Raw genomic sequence first — 14,258 nt, forward strand, 5'->3', positions numbered from 1 at the left:
AAGGAAAAGAAATATATATACAAACATGGAAAGCCACAAGCCCAGGAAGTATACCGTGATATTAGGCTGGAATCGGAGGTATTAGTAGGAACTCACGACTTTTCATATTGATATGTCAAAATCTGGAAACATCTGTGTCATTCCTGGCTCTGTCCACTGAAAGACACCAGGGCAATTACACTCCAGAAACAATGAGTGTAGGCCAGGTGCAGTGGCTCACACCTGCAATCCCAGAACTTTGGGAGGCAGAGGCAGGAGGCTCACTTTAGGTCAGTAACTTGAGACCAAACGGGGCAACATAGTGAGACCCTGTCCCTACCAAAAAAAAAAAAAAAATCAGCCAGTATTATGGCATGAACCTGTAGTCTCAGCCTCTCAGAAGGCTGAAGTAAGAGGATGACTTGGGCCTGGGAGGTCAAGTCTGCAGTGAGCCATGGCTGTGCCACTGCACTCCACCCTGGGCAGCAGAGCAAGACAGTCTCAGAAGAAAGAGAAAAAAAGAGAGATAAAGGAAGGAAGGAAGGAGGGAAGGAAGGAGGGAAGGAGGGAAGGAGGGAGGGAAGGAGGGAGGGAGGGAAGGAGGGAAGGAAGGAGGGAAGGAGGGAAGGAAGGAGGGAAGGAAGGAGGGAAGGAAGGAGGGAAGGAAGGAGGGAGGGAAGGAGAGAGGGAAGGAAGGAGGGAGGGAAGGAAGGAGGGAAGGAAGGAGGGAGGGAAGGAAGGAGGGAAGGAAGGAGGGAGGGAAGGAGGGAGGGAAGGAAAGAGGGAGGGAAGGAAGGAGGGAAGGAAGGAAGGAGGGAAGGAAGGAGGGAGGGAAGGAGGGAGGGAAGGAAGGAGGGAGGGAAGGAAGGAGGGAAGGAAGGAGGGAAGGAAGGAAGGAGGGAAGGAAGGAGGGAAGGAGGGAGGGAAGGAAGGAAGGAGGGAAGGAAAGAGGGAAGGAAGGAGGGAAGGAAGGAAGGAGGGAGGGAAGGAAGGAGGGAGGGAAGGAGGGAAGGAAGGAAGGAAGGAGGGAAGGAAGGAGGGAAGGAAGGAAGGAGGGAAGGAAGGAAGGAGGGAAGGAGGGGAAGGGGAAGAGAAAGAGGGAGGGGAGGGAGGGAAGAGAGAAGGAGAGTGGGAGGTAGAAAAAGAAAAAGAAGAAAGAAAGGCAGAAAGGCAGGACAGAAAGAAAAAGGAAAGGGAAGAAAGAAAGAAAAAGAAAAAGAAATAAAAAGACAAGAGGGTGGGAGGGGAAGGAAGGTAGGAGAGAGAGAGAGAGACAGGAAAGAAAGAAAGATAGAATAAAGAGAGAGAGAACGAGAGGGGAGAGAAGGAAGAAAAAATGATAAAATAAAAAGAAACAATGAACGCATCCAGTGCCCGGATCCCCGTTTCCACTAAAGGGATTCAGGGCTCCTAGAAGCAATGGTTGACTCCAGAGCTGGGTCAGAGAAAGTGCAAAATGGGCCTGGAACATCTTGTTTTGCCCCAGAGCAAGGAGGTGCTGAAAGAATGATGGGAACACGTCAAAAAGGCCAGGAACCAGCTTGCAGAAGCTCCCACTGGCTAAAATTGAGACAGTTTGAGGATAAAAATAACAGCACTAATGCATTAGAAACACTGACTTAAATAAAAACCTATGAGTGCTAACTGAGGATAAAAAAGTAAAAGGAAAGTGATTGGCCAGCGGGTGGAGGGAGAGTGAAACCAGGATGGCTCTGTTCCTCCTCTCTGGAGAATGCCAACTACCAATATCAACATTATGAGAGTACCAGCCTGAGGAACATAGTGAGACCTCATTTTTTAAAAAAGTAAAATAAAATAATGATAAGAGTTAGAAACATTATTTTGTGGCCAGGTGCAGTGGCTCATACCTGTAACCCCAGCACTTTGGGAGTCTGAGGCGGGAAGATTGCTTGGGGCCAGGAGTTCGAGGTTCTGTCTCTACAAAAAATTTAAAAATTAGCTGGGTGTGGTGATGTGTTCTGTAGTCTCAGCTACTAGGGGGCTAAGGTGGAAGGATCGCTTGAGCCCAGGAGTTTGAGGCTGCAGTGAGCTATGATCACACCATTGCGTTCCAGCCTGGGTGACAGAGTGAGATCCTGTCTCTAAAAGAAAAGAAAAGAAGAATCATTTTGCAATGATTGTAATGACTGATATAGCCAATAGTCACCATGGATGCCAAATCAATTTTCATCATGACAGCCAGAGGGATCATGTTGGACTCAAGTTGGATAATGTACCTCCCTGCTCTAAATCCTCTCATGGTTCCCTGTATCTCTAAAAACTAAAGTCCTTAACCATAACCCAGGAGCCTACAGATCCGACCTCCTCTTCCCTCTCTCCAACTCATCTGCCATCGTCTCCCCAGCACTTACTCTGTCTCATCCACCCTGGCCTCCTTGATGTTCTGAAAACATCCCAAGCATGGTTCGACCTCAGGACCTTTGCACTTGCTGTCATCTTCTTTGGAACGCCCTTCCTAACCACTCTATTACTATTATATTTATTTCAGAGATATGGTCTCACTCTGTCTCCCAGGCTGGGGCACAGCGGCTCGATCATAGCTCACTGCAGCCATGACCTCTTGGTCTCAAGCAATCCTCCCACCAAAGCCTCCCAAGTAGCTGGGACTAAAGCATACACCATCACATCCAGCTAAGTTCAATAATAATAATAATTTGCAGAGACAGGGTCTTCCTATGTTGCCCAGGCTGGTTTCAAACTCCTAGCCTCAAGCAATCCTCCCACCATGGACTCTCAAAGTGCTGGGATTACAGGCATGAGCCACCAAGCCCGACCCCGATCACCCTATTTAAAATGGAATCTTCTCCCCTAATTCCCATGTAGCATGCCTTGCCACACCCCCTGCCGAAATTTATTCTCTCCATAGCATCTAACACCATCTAACTCATTACTTATTTTGCTCATTAATTTTTTTTAATTATCTATCTCCCCAAAATTGAGTCTAAATTCCATGAGGCAGGGGTTTAGGGCTATGATATTCAGTGCTGGGTCCTCAATGTCTACACCAGGACCAGTACACAGTAGGTGATCCTTAAATATGTGTAGAACAAATACAGCTTTCATTCTGATGATGGAAAAAGACAATAAGAGCGTAGACAAACTGAGATGCAATGTCGGATAGGGACAAGTGCTGAGTTAAAATAGAGCAGGCTGAGTACATTGGAAACGACGTGTGCTACTCCACACGCGGCACGCACCAGCCAGAACCCTGAACACTCAGCTGGGGTTTTAAAGAACCTTTAGGGGTCAGGCACTGTGGCTCACACCTGTAACCCCAGAACTTTGTGAGCCTGAGGCAAGCAGATCACCTGAGATCAGGAGTTCAAGACCAGCCCGGCCAATACGGTGAAACCCCGTCTCTGCTAAAAATACAAAAAATTAGCTGGGTGTGGTAGTGCGTGGTAGCTACTCAGGAGGCCGAGGCAGGAGAATCGCTTGAACCTGGGAGGTGGAGGTTGCAGGGAGCTGAGATAGCGTCACTGCACTCCAGCCTGGGCAAGAGTGAGACTCTGTCAAAAAAAAAAAGGAAGGAAGGCAGGGAGGGAGGGAAAGAAGGGAAAGGAAAGGAAAGGAGAGAGAGAGAGAGAGAGAGAGAGAGAGAGAGAGAGAGAGAGAGAAAACAAAAACCTTTTTTTTTCTAAAAAAAAAAATGCTATTTCTTTTGACCTCCACGTCAATCTCCTTTTTATGCTGACTATAAAAAGGAGATTGACACGGAGGCTAAAAGAAATAGCATTTATTTAGGAAACAAAGAACTGCGACTCGCGTACACTGAATCAGGGCAGCCGCGAACAGCATCCGTAACGCAAGGGCAGGAGACGTTTTTGTGAAGGATTTCCACAAAAAGTTGTTTTCGGAGGCAGTTCATTGGCTGGGCGGAAATCCTCGATCGCAAGCCCATTCTGATTGGTTAGTTCATTAGGGTACGCCCAGCTGAGGGATGTAGAAGGCGGTGGATTCTGACTTCAGTTCTTAGCCAAAGTTGGCACATTCTGCGATTTGACCTTTAGCAGATGTGAGTGCGATCCTCCCACGGTCTCCCGACTCCACTTTAGAAAGCCTTAGCTGTAGCCGCATCATTTTCTTTCACGATGTTTACATAATTCCTTCCCTCCCCTCCCCTCCTGCACACTCACGAATGGAAGCTGAGGAAGGGCAGAGGGCTGGGCTTTTTGGAGTGGGAGGTGTTGTCCCCTCCTCTGAGGCTTGATGAGAAAACTGACAGCTGGGGGTGGGACAAGATCAGGACCAAGTGTAGGGCAAGGTTGGGGAGGGCCTGAGGTCAGGGACAGAAGGAGCAAGGGAAGGCCAGAGGGGCCCGGCTTTGGAGAAATAAGCGGAGGCCTCTGGAGATGGCCAGGGACACTGGGGATTCACAGCTGGGCAGCGGATAGGCTGTGATCTGAGGACTGCTAAGGCAAATCCCAGCAGACGCAGCTGGCTCGGTGGCCCCTGCACTGCGGGAAGCTCCCCAGAAATCACTCCTTCCTCAGCCTCTCCTGGAGGGTGAAAGGAAACCAGATTACCCCAGACAAGGGATGCACAGGGGTCCTCAGCCGTGCTGGTGGCCGAGAGCTGCATTGTTCCCACATCTGATGATCAAGACTTAAATTATTTTCTGGCCAGGTGCAGAGACTCACGCCTGTAATCCCAGCACTCTTCGAGGCAAAGGCAGGTGGATTACTTGAGGTCAGGAGTTCAAGACCAGCATGGCCAACATGGTGAAACCCTGTCTCTACTGAAAATTCCAAAATCAGGTGGGTGTGGTGGCGGGTGCCTGTAATCCCAGCTACTCAGGAGGCTGAGGCACGAGAATGGCTTGAACCTGGGAAGTGGAGGTTGCAGTGAGCCGAGATTGTGCCACTGTACTCCAGCCTGGGTGACAGAGAGAGTCTTTGTCTCAAAAAAAAAGAAAAAACAATTACCAAACAGGCTGGACATGGTGGCTTCCTGCCTGGAATCCCAGCACTTTGGGAGGCTGAAGCAGGAGAATCGGTTGAGCCCAGGAGTTCAAGACCAGTCTGGGCAAAATGATGAGACTGTGTTTCTACCAAAAAAAAAAATAAATAAATACAAGTGAAAGATCACCAGCCAGAAGCAAAGGCAATCAGCATTTTCCTCAGGCAGCAGTGTGGGGTGATGGTTAGGAGTGTGACAGTTGATTATATACAAAATGAGTCATTTTTGTCACACCCAGGCAGAGAAGGCACATCACACCTGCTCCAAGAATTCAATTTTGCAGAAGTCCAGCTGCTATAACTGCCTGTCATTACTCTAAGACCAGTTTGATCTCACAGCTACTGGAACACCCTGCTGCAACTTTAAGAATAGCTTTACTACCGGGCACGGTGGCTCAGGCCTGTAATCCCAGCACTTTGGGAGTCCGAGGCGAGTGGATCACGAGGTCAAGAAATCGAGACCATCCTGGTCAACATGGTGAAACCCTGTCTCTACTAAAAATACAAAAAATTAGCTGGGCATGGTGGCACGTGCCTGTAATCCCAGCTACTCAGGAGGCTGAGGCAGGAGAATTGCCTGAACCCAGGAGGCGGAGGTTGCGGTGAGCCGAGATCGCGCCATTGCACTCCAGCCTGGGTAACAAGAGCGAAACTCCATCTCAAAAAATTAAAAAATAAAATAAATAAAAATACAAAAATTAGCAGGGCGTGGTGGCATTCACCTGTAGTCCCAGCTACTCTGGAGGCTGAGGCAGGAGAATCACTTGAACCTGGGAGGTAGAGATTACAGTGAGCCAAGATCTCACCACTGCACTCCAGCCTGGGTAACAAGAGTGAAACTCCATCTCAAAAAAAAAAAAAAAGAATAGCTTTACCCACCCCTGTAACTCACCAATCACAGCTTCTAGCTCCTCAACACTTTGCTAGTGCCAATGAAATTTTTTTCAAGACAATACATTGCCCTTTTTTTTTTTTTTTTTTTTTTTGAGACAGTGTCTTGCTCTACTGCCCAGGCTGAACAGCAGTGGTATGATCATAGCTTACTGTAGCCTCAACCTCCTGGGCACAAGCAATCCTCCTCCTTCAGCCTCCCAAATAGCTGAGACTACAGGCATGCACCACCGTGCCTGGCTAATTTATTTTTATTTTCATTTTTGGTAGAGTGGGGTCTCACTGAGTTGATCAGGCTGGTCCCAAACTCCTGGGCTCAAGTGATCCTCCCGTCTCGGCCTCCCATAGCACTGAGATTACAGACGTGAGCCACCACGACCTGCCCCTTTCTCCTTTTTATAAAACATCCAACCTTCTCTTTGTTCTTCAGACACACTGAAGGCCACTCAGTCTGTGTGTATGTCCCACATTTCAATTCTTGCTTCCCAAATAAAATGTTAAATTTAGAATCACCACTATATTTTTATTTTGACTTCAACAGGAGCATGGAGTTGTAGAGTCAGACAGGACTGGGTTCTAAATCCAGCTCTGTTATTTGCTGGTTGTGTGACCTTAGGAAAGTGACCTTCCCTCTCTGAGCCTGGAAGAAATGAAAGCCTCTCACACTGCTCCCTAGTGCCACCTCCTTAGACTTTCAGCATGGTTGCAGCCACAAAGGGTGGACTTCAAGTCTCAGGATTTTGGCCTGTCTACCTCCTTTCCCCAGCCCCTGTAGAGGGCCACCCCCGACTTCCAGCCAGTTTTTCAGGTCCCCACCATCCAAGGCCACCAGGATGGCTGAGAAGATAGGGCTCCCCAGGCAGAAAACACCCTGTATTAGTTTGTTTTCATACTGCTATAAAGAACTGCCAGAGACTGGGTAATTTATAAAGAAAAGAGGTTTAATGGATTCACAGTTCTGCACAGCTGGGGAGGCCTCAGGAAACTTAAAATCATGGCAGAAGGCACCTTTTTGCAGGGCGGGAAGAAGGACAAATGAATGCAGGAGAATCTACCAAATGCTTATAAAACCATCAGGTGTCTTGAGAACTCACTCGCTGTCACGAGAACAGCATGCGGGAGCCACCCCCACGATTCAGTTACCTCCACCTGGTCTCTCCTTTGACACACGGGGATCATGGGGATTACAATCCAAGGTGAGATTTTGGGCGGGGGCACAGCCAAACCGTATCATCAGCAGACCCTCATCAGCACCCGCCTAGTCGATGCTAAGTGGGTCCCACTGCTGTGACAGCATTGCCCCAGTGCATGGCCTTTGACCCTCCCTTCCTTCAGATCATATCACCCCCTGTGGTCATTGCTGTGCCTCACATGTGACCAGTCACCCAGGGTGTGCTGTGTCTGACCACTGAGCAATCTGTGTTCCTGTAGATTGAACCCCTGAGGACAATATCTAACCTCTAGCTGTTGAGCACGTATGTGTCCAGGACCTCAGGTGTACTTCCTCATTTAATCTTTACAAAAACCCGAGAGACCCAAGAAATCCCTAGTCCTATTTAAAGATGGACAAGAGGACATGTGACTTGCCCAAGGTCATACTGAAGTGAGTAGTGAACCTGAGTTTAGCTCATCCAGAGACTTAATTCTTTTTTTTTTTTTTTTTTTGAGACAGAGTCTCTCTCTGTCACCCAAGCTGGAGTCTGTCTCTGTCACACAATCTCGGCTCACTGCATCCTCCCCCTCCCAGGTTCAAGTGATTCTCCTGCCTCATCCTCCTGAGTAGCTGGGATTACAGGCATGCGCCACCATGCCCGGCTAATTTTTGTATTTTTGATACAAATACAAAAATTATTTGTATTTGGCAATAATGTGAGCCACTTGGCACAGTGGCTCACACCTGTAATCCCAATGCTTTGGGAGGCCAAGATGGGTGGATCACCTGAGGTCAGGAGTTAGAGACCAGACTGGCCAACATAGTGAAACCCATCTCTACTAAAAATACAAAAAGGCGCTCGCCTGTAGTCCTAGCTACTTGGGAGGCTGAGGCAGGAGAATCACTTGAGACCGGGGGGCAGAGTTGACAGTGAGCTGAGATCGCACCACTGCACTCCAGCCTGGGAGACAGAGCGACTTGGTCTCAAATATAAAATTTTAAAAATATGAAGACCTGGGATCAATAGAGAGGAAATGTCTGGTTTGTGATAAGAGGTCGTGGAGATTAGTTTTATCAGGCAAATGAAGCCTCCAGATAGCGGGCTTCAGAGAGAATAGACTGTAAATGCTTCTTACCAGATTTAAGGTCTATGTTGAAGTTAATGCTGGAGAGGTATAATGAGGCCCGTCCAACCCCACTCCCCGCCATGGACTGTACAATGAGGCCCGTCCAACCCCCACTCCCCGCCACGGACCGTACAATGAGGCCCGTCCAACCCCCACTCCCCGCCATGGACCGTACAATGAGGCCCGTCCAACCCCCACTCCCCGCCATGGACCGTACAGTGAGGCCCGTACAACCCCACTCCCCGCCATGGACCGTACAATGAGGCCCGTCCAACCCCCACTCCCCGCCATGGACCGTACAGTGAGGCCCGTCCAACCCCACTCCCCGCCATGGACCGTACAATGAGGCCCGTCCAACCCGCACTCCCCACCATGGACCGTACGATGAGGCCCGTCCAACTCCTGCTTCCTATCATGGACTGAACTAGTCTCTCTGGTTAAATTTTAAGAGCGCCCTAGTCAAGAAGGAAGTTCATTCAGATGGTTGCGGGGGCCCTTAGAAATTTATTTTTGGGCCAGGTGTGGCGGCTCACGTCTGTAATCCAGCACTTTGGGAGGCCAAGGCAGGCAGATCACTGGAAGACAGGAGTTCGAGACCAGCCTGGCCAACGTGTTGAAACCCCGTCTCTACTAAAAATACCAAAATTAGCTAGGCGTGTTGGTGGGTGCCTGTAATTCCAGCTACTTGGGAGGCTGAGGTAGGAGGATGGCTTGGGAGGCTTGAGGCCTCCTCTCAAAAAACTAAAAAAATATGTAAACACACACACACACTTGGGATTATACGGTATAAATGAGTCTCAAATGGTTTTTTTTTTTTGTTAATTTTTTTTTACTTATTATATATACTTTGTGTCTTTTTTTAAGAGATAGGGGTCTCAATTATTTCGCCCCGACTGGTCTTGAACTCCTGGGCTCAAACTATCCTCCTCCTTCAGTTTCCCTAGTAAGCTGGGACTATAGGCTTGTGCCACTGCACCCAGTGATCTCGGCTCACTGCAACCTCCGCCTCCCAGGTTCAAGTGATTCTCCTGTCTCAGCCTCCTGAGTAGCTGGAATTACAGGCACGCGCCACCACACCCAGCTAATATTTTTTTATTTCTTTCTTTATTTATGTGAGACAGAGTTTTGCTCTGTTGCGCAGGCTGGAGTGCAGTGGTGCAATCTCACTGCACTACAACCTCTGCCCACTGGGTTCAAGCAATTCTCCTGCCTCAGCCTCCCAAGTAGCTGGAATTACAGGCACCTGCCACCACACCCGGCTAATTTTTTGTATTTTTAATAGAGATGAGGTTTCACCATGTTTACCAATCTAATCTCAAACTCCTGACCTCAGGTGATCCACTCGCCTTGGCCTCCCAAAGTGTTGGGATTACAGGCGTGAGCCACCGCTCCCAGCCACTTTGTGTAGTTTTAATGTCATTGAAACAAGATGTTAAATGGCTGATCCCTGGAACCCCAGCACTGGCACCCTGAGATGCCATGTAAGCAGTGCATCTGCCCCGGGACTGCCATGCTCTAAGGAAGCCCAGAAACCAGCTCGCATGGAATGATCCCATGCAGAAGCCCTGAGACATCAGGAAGAGCGAGAAACAGCAAGGCAACCAAAGAAGAGACCTGCGCCCGAACTGCCTAGCTGAGCCCTTCCCTCGTTTCTTTGGTTTTTAAAAAATATTTAAGAGATAAGATCTCTCTATGTTGTTGTTGTTTTTGTTAGTTTGTTTTTGAGACAGAGTTTCACTCTTGTTGCCCAGGCTGGAGTGCAGTGGTGCGGTCTCTGCTCACTCCAACCTCCGCCTCCTGGGTTCAAGCGATTCTCCTGCCTCAGCTTCCTGAGTAGCTGGGATTACAGGCCCCCACCACCACACCTGGTTAATTTTTGTATTTTTAGTAGAGATGGGGTTTCACCATGTTGGCCAGGCTGGTCTCGAACTCCTGATCTCAGGTGATACACCCTCCTTGGCCTCCGAAAGTGCTGGGATTACAGGCATGAGTCACCCTATGTTGTTTGGAAGTCAAGTGATCTTCCCACCCTAGCCTTCTGACTTCCCAAATTTTTGACCCATGGAAACCATGACAGATAATGAAATGCTATTGTATGAGGCCTCTACATTTTGGCATGTTTTGTTATGCAGCAGTAGGTAACTGATACAGCACAAAATCCTTCTCAACTTTTTTTTTTTTTTTTTGAGAGGGAGTCTTGCGCTATCACCTAGGCTGGAGTGCAGTGGCACAATCGAGAGTTCATTGCAGCCTTGACCTTCTGCGCTCAAGTGGTAAACTGACATTTAACCTACCCTCTGCCAGACACTGTGTCAGGTCCTTTTACCCTCATTAATAATAATAAATAATAATAATAGCAGCTTCCATTTATTCAACTTTAACAAATGCCAGGCACTATGCCATGGGTTTTATTATATAATCTCCTTGTTCTGTAAAATTATAATAGTAGAGACAGGGTCTTGGTGTGTTGCCCAGGCTGGTCTCAAACTGCTGGCCTCAAGTGATCCTCCCACTTCAGCCTCCCAAAGTGCTGGAAAATTACAGGTGTGAACCACTGTGCCAGCCTACATGTAAAATCTTAATCCTCACTACAGCCCGATGAGTGCACTATAGGTGGTGTTTTATTCCCCATTTTCTAGGTGAGGAACTGAGACTCAAAAAGATGAAATAACTCATCCAAGATCAAATAACCAGTAAAGGGCAGAGCTGGGATTTGAACTTGGATCTGGATGACTTCTGAGGTTGTTTCTACAATGTCAAAATGGCCTTTCTCAGCCTGGAGAATAGGCCCTAACCCTAACCACTGTCCACCAGAGCAGGGGTGAACCAGGGGCTATCCCAGCCCCATCTATCTCCCTTCTCTGTCCCCAAGGGTTCCTCTCCCCACCTGGATCTTTCCAGAGGCCTCTCCACGGACACTCATACTCTCCCCAACACCCTTGCCTCCTGCTATCCCAGTCCTGGGAGACAGAGGGGTAGTAAGCCACCTGCTCTGCTGACCTAGAATGGTGATATCTAAGCTTCACCCTAGCTACCAGGGTCAGGCTTTTTAGGGAAGGACTTTTGTTTCAAACTCAGCAATTCTGGATTAACTTCCCAAGCAGCAGATGACCTGGGGAAAAGCTGACCCCAGAGCAGGCTTAGAGATTGTGACACACAGACACTAGCTGTGAACACCCCTGTGCTAGTGGCCGGGACATGGGATGAACCTGGCCTGGTGCTGCTTCGAGGTGCTCCCAGCCTGTGGGAGACCAGAAAGGTAAGTTAATGAATTGTGGTAACAATAGAATAATTTTTATTTTTTTGTTTTTCTCTGAGATGGAGTCTCACTGTCGCCCAGGCTGGAGTGCAGTGGCACAATCTCAGCTCACTGCAGCCTCCACATCCCAGGTTCAAGTGATTCTCGTGCCTCAGCTTTCCAAATAGCTGAGATTGCAGGCTTGTGCCACCATGCCTGGCTAATTTTTATATATTTTAGTAGAGATGGGTTTTCACCACGTTGGCCAGGCTGGTCTCGAACTCCTGACCTCGGGCGATCTGCCCACCTCGGCCTCCCAAAGTGCTGGGATTATAGTCATGAGCAACCACATCCAGCCAACGATGGGAATAATTAATAGGGACAATAAACCCTTCCACTGAGGGAGTGTTTAGTCAGCATGCAGCATGGGGTTTAGGGCTTTTCCCAGTGTCCTGTTTTAGCCAGGCACGGTGGCTCACGCCTGTAATCCCAGCACTTTGGGAGGCCAAGAGGTGTGATTGCATGAGCCCAGAAGTTCAGGACCAGCCTGGGCAACATAGTGAGATCCTGTCTCTACAAAAAATGAACAAAACTAGGTGTTCATTTTGTAGGTACAGCATGACTGTAATCCCAGCTACTTGGGAGGCTGAGGTGGAAGGATCGCTTGAGCCTGGAAGGTCAAGGAGGCAGTGAGTCAAGATCATGCCACTGCACTCCAGCTTGGGTGACAGAGGGAGAACTTGTCTCAAAAAAGATAAGGAAAAAACATCTAGAAGGACCTCAGGAAGTTGGTACTAGTATCACCCCCATTTCTCCAAGAGGGAAACTGAAGCTCAAAGAGAGGCTCTCAGTGTTTATAGAGGGTCGTATAGAAACCTGGTGTACTGCGATTCCAAACACATCATGCTAGGGATCACAATGTCACCTGCCCAGAGGTGGGAATGAGAGGCGTGCTCTGAAGGCGGGGAGCCCCATGGCCATGTGGAGGGGTGGGGAGAAGGGTGGAAGAACACCTAATGGCGGTGACCTCGGAGCTGAGCCTGACAACATAAGTTTGTCAGTTGGAAAAGAGATAGGGTATCATCAGGGCAGGGGGCTCGGAAGAGCAGAGGCAGTGGATGTGAGCAAGAGGCCAACAGGTTCAGGGAACAGGGAGCACTTCTGGGCGGGAGGTGGAGGTGGGGGTGAAAGACGACTTCAGAAAGGTGTGCTAGGGCTGGATGCTGAAGGGACTTGAAGGCTTCGCTTTGGGCCTGGGTCCTGCCCATGATGAGGAAGCAGGTTCTACCCTGAGGGCGAGAGATGGGAGGATTAGATGTGTGCTACTGGTGGAGGTGCTGCAGGTAGGCGTGGCCTGGGAGGACACACTGCAGCCTGAAGGACCCCAGGCCCAGCCCCCATGCCCAGCTCCTCCCATTCCCCCATCCCCCCAACAGAAGAAAAGGCAGGATGAACAGAGCTTCCCCAGGAAGCTGGGAAACTGGAAATAGGGGGAGATATTAATACGTCCGTCAGTAGATCATGAACTGCTCAGTCTTGATTTGTTTGCCACATTCTTTTAAAAGTGATGCTATGTACCCCCTTCGGCAGCACACATACTAAAATTGGAACAATACAGAAATTAGCAAAAAAAAAAAAAAAAAAAAAAAGGAAACAAATACAAATTTTAAATATTAAAAAAAAAAAAAAAGGCTGGATGTGGTGGCTCACACCTGTAATTCAAGCATTTTTGTTACAGAAAATGGGTCCCGATCCAGACCCCAAGAGAGGGTTCTCGGATCTCACGCAAGAACGAATTCAGGGTGATTTCATAAAGTGAAAGCAAGTTTCCTAAGAATGTAAAGGAATATAGAATAACTACTCTATAGGCCAAGCAGCCCCAAGGGCTGCTGATTGGCCATTTTTATGGTTATTTCTTGATGATATGCTAAACAAGGAATGGATTATTCATGCCTCCCCTTTTTAGACCATATAGGGTAACTTCCTGACATTTGCAAACTTGTCGTGGTGCTGGAGGGAGTGTAGCAGTGGGGATGACCAGAGGTCACTCTTGTCACCATCTTGGTTTTGGTGGGTTTTGGCCGGCTTCTTTACTGCAACCTGTTTTATCAGCAAGGTCTTTATGTCCTGTGTCTTATGCTGACCTTTTATCTCAACGTGTGACTTGGAATGCCTTAACTATCTGGGAATGCAGTCCAGTAGGTCTCAGCCTCATTTTACCAAATCCCATTTGCAATGGAGTTGCTCTGGTTTACACACCTCTGACACTTTGAAAGGCAGAGGTGGCAGGATCACTTGAGGCCAGGAGTTTGAGACCACCTGGGCAACATATAGAGACCAGTCTCTACAAAAAATTTTAAAAATCAGCCTGGCTTGGTGGCACATACCTATGGTCCCAGCTACGTGGGAGGCTGAGGCAGGAGGATCATATGAGTCCAGGAGTTTGAGACCAGTCTGGCCAACATAGTGAGAACCTGTCTTTACAAAAAATGAAGTAAAGTAGCCGGGCGTGGTGGCACTTGCCTGCAGTCCTAGCTACTTGGAAGGCTGAGGTGGGAGGATTGCTTGAGCCTGGGAGGTCGAGGCTGCAGTGAGCCGTGACAGCTGCTACTGCACTCCAGCCTGGGAGATGTAGCGAGACCCTGTCTTAAAAAAATTAAAATTTAAATTAAAAAAAAAAAAAGAGGCAGGGCGCGGTGGCTCAAGCCTGTAATCCCAGCACTTTGGGAGGCTGAGGTGGGCGGATCACGAGGTCAAGAGATCGAGACCATCCTGGCCAACATGGTGAAACCCCGTCTCTACTAAAAATACAAAAATTAGCTGGGCGTGGTGGCGGGTGCCTGTAATTCCAGCTACTCGGAAGGCTGAGGCAGGAGAATTTCTTCAACCCG

The sequence above is a fragment of the Aotus nancymaae genome, unplaced genomic scaffold (genome assembly GCF_030222135.1).
Source record: "Aotus nancymaae isolate 86718 unplaced genomic scaffold, 86718_ANA_hifiasm-v0.15.2.pri h1tg000021l, whole genome shotgun sequence".
In the NCBI taxonomy this organism is placed as follows: domain Eukaryota; kingdom Metazoa; phylum Chordata; class Mammalia; order Primates; family Aotidae; genus Aotus; species Aotus nancymaae.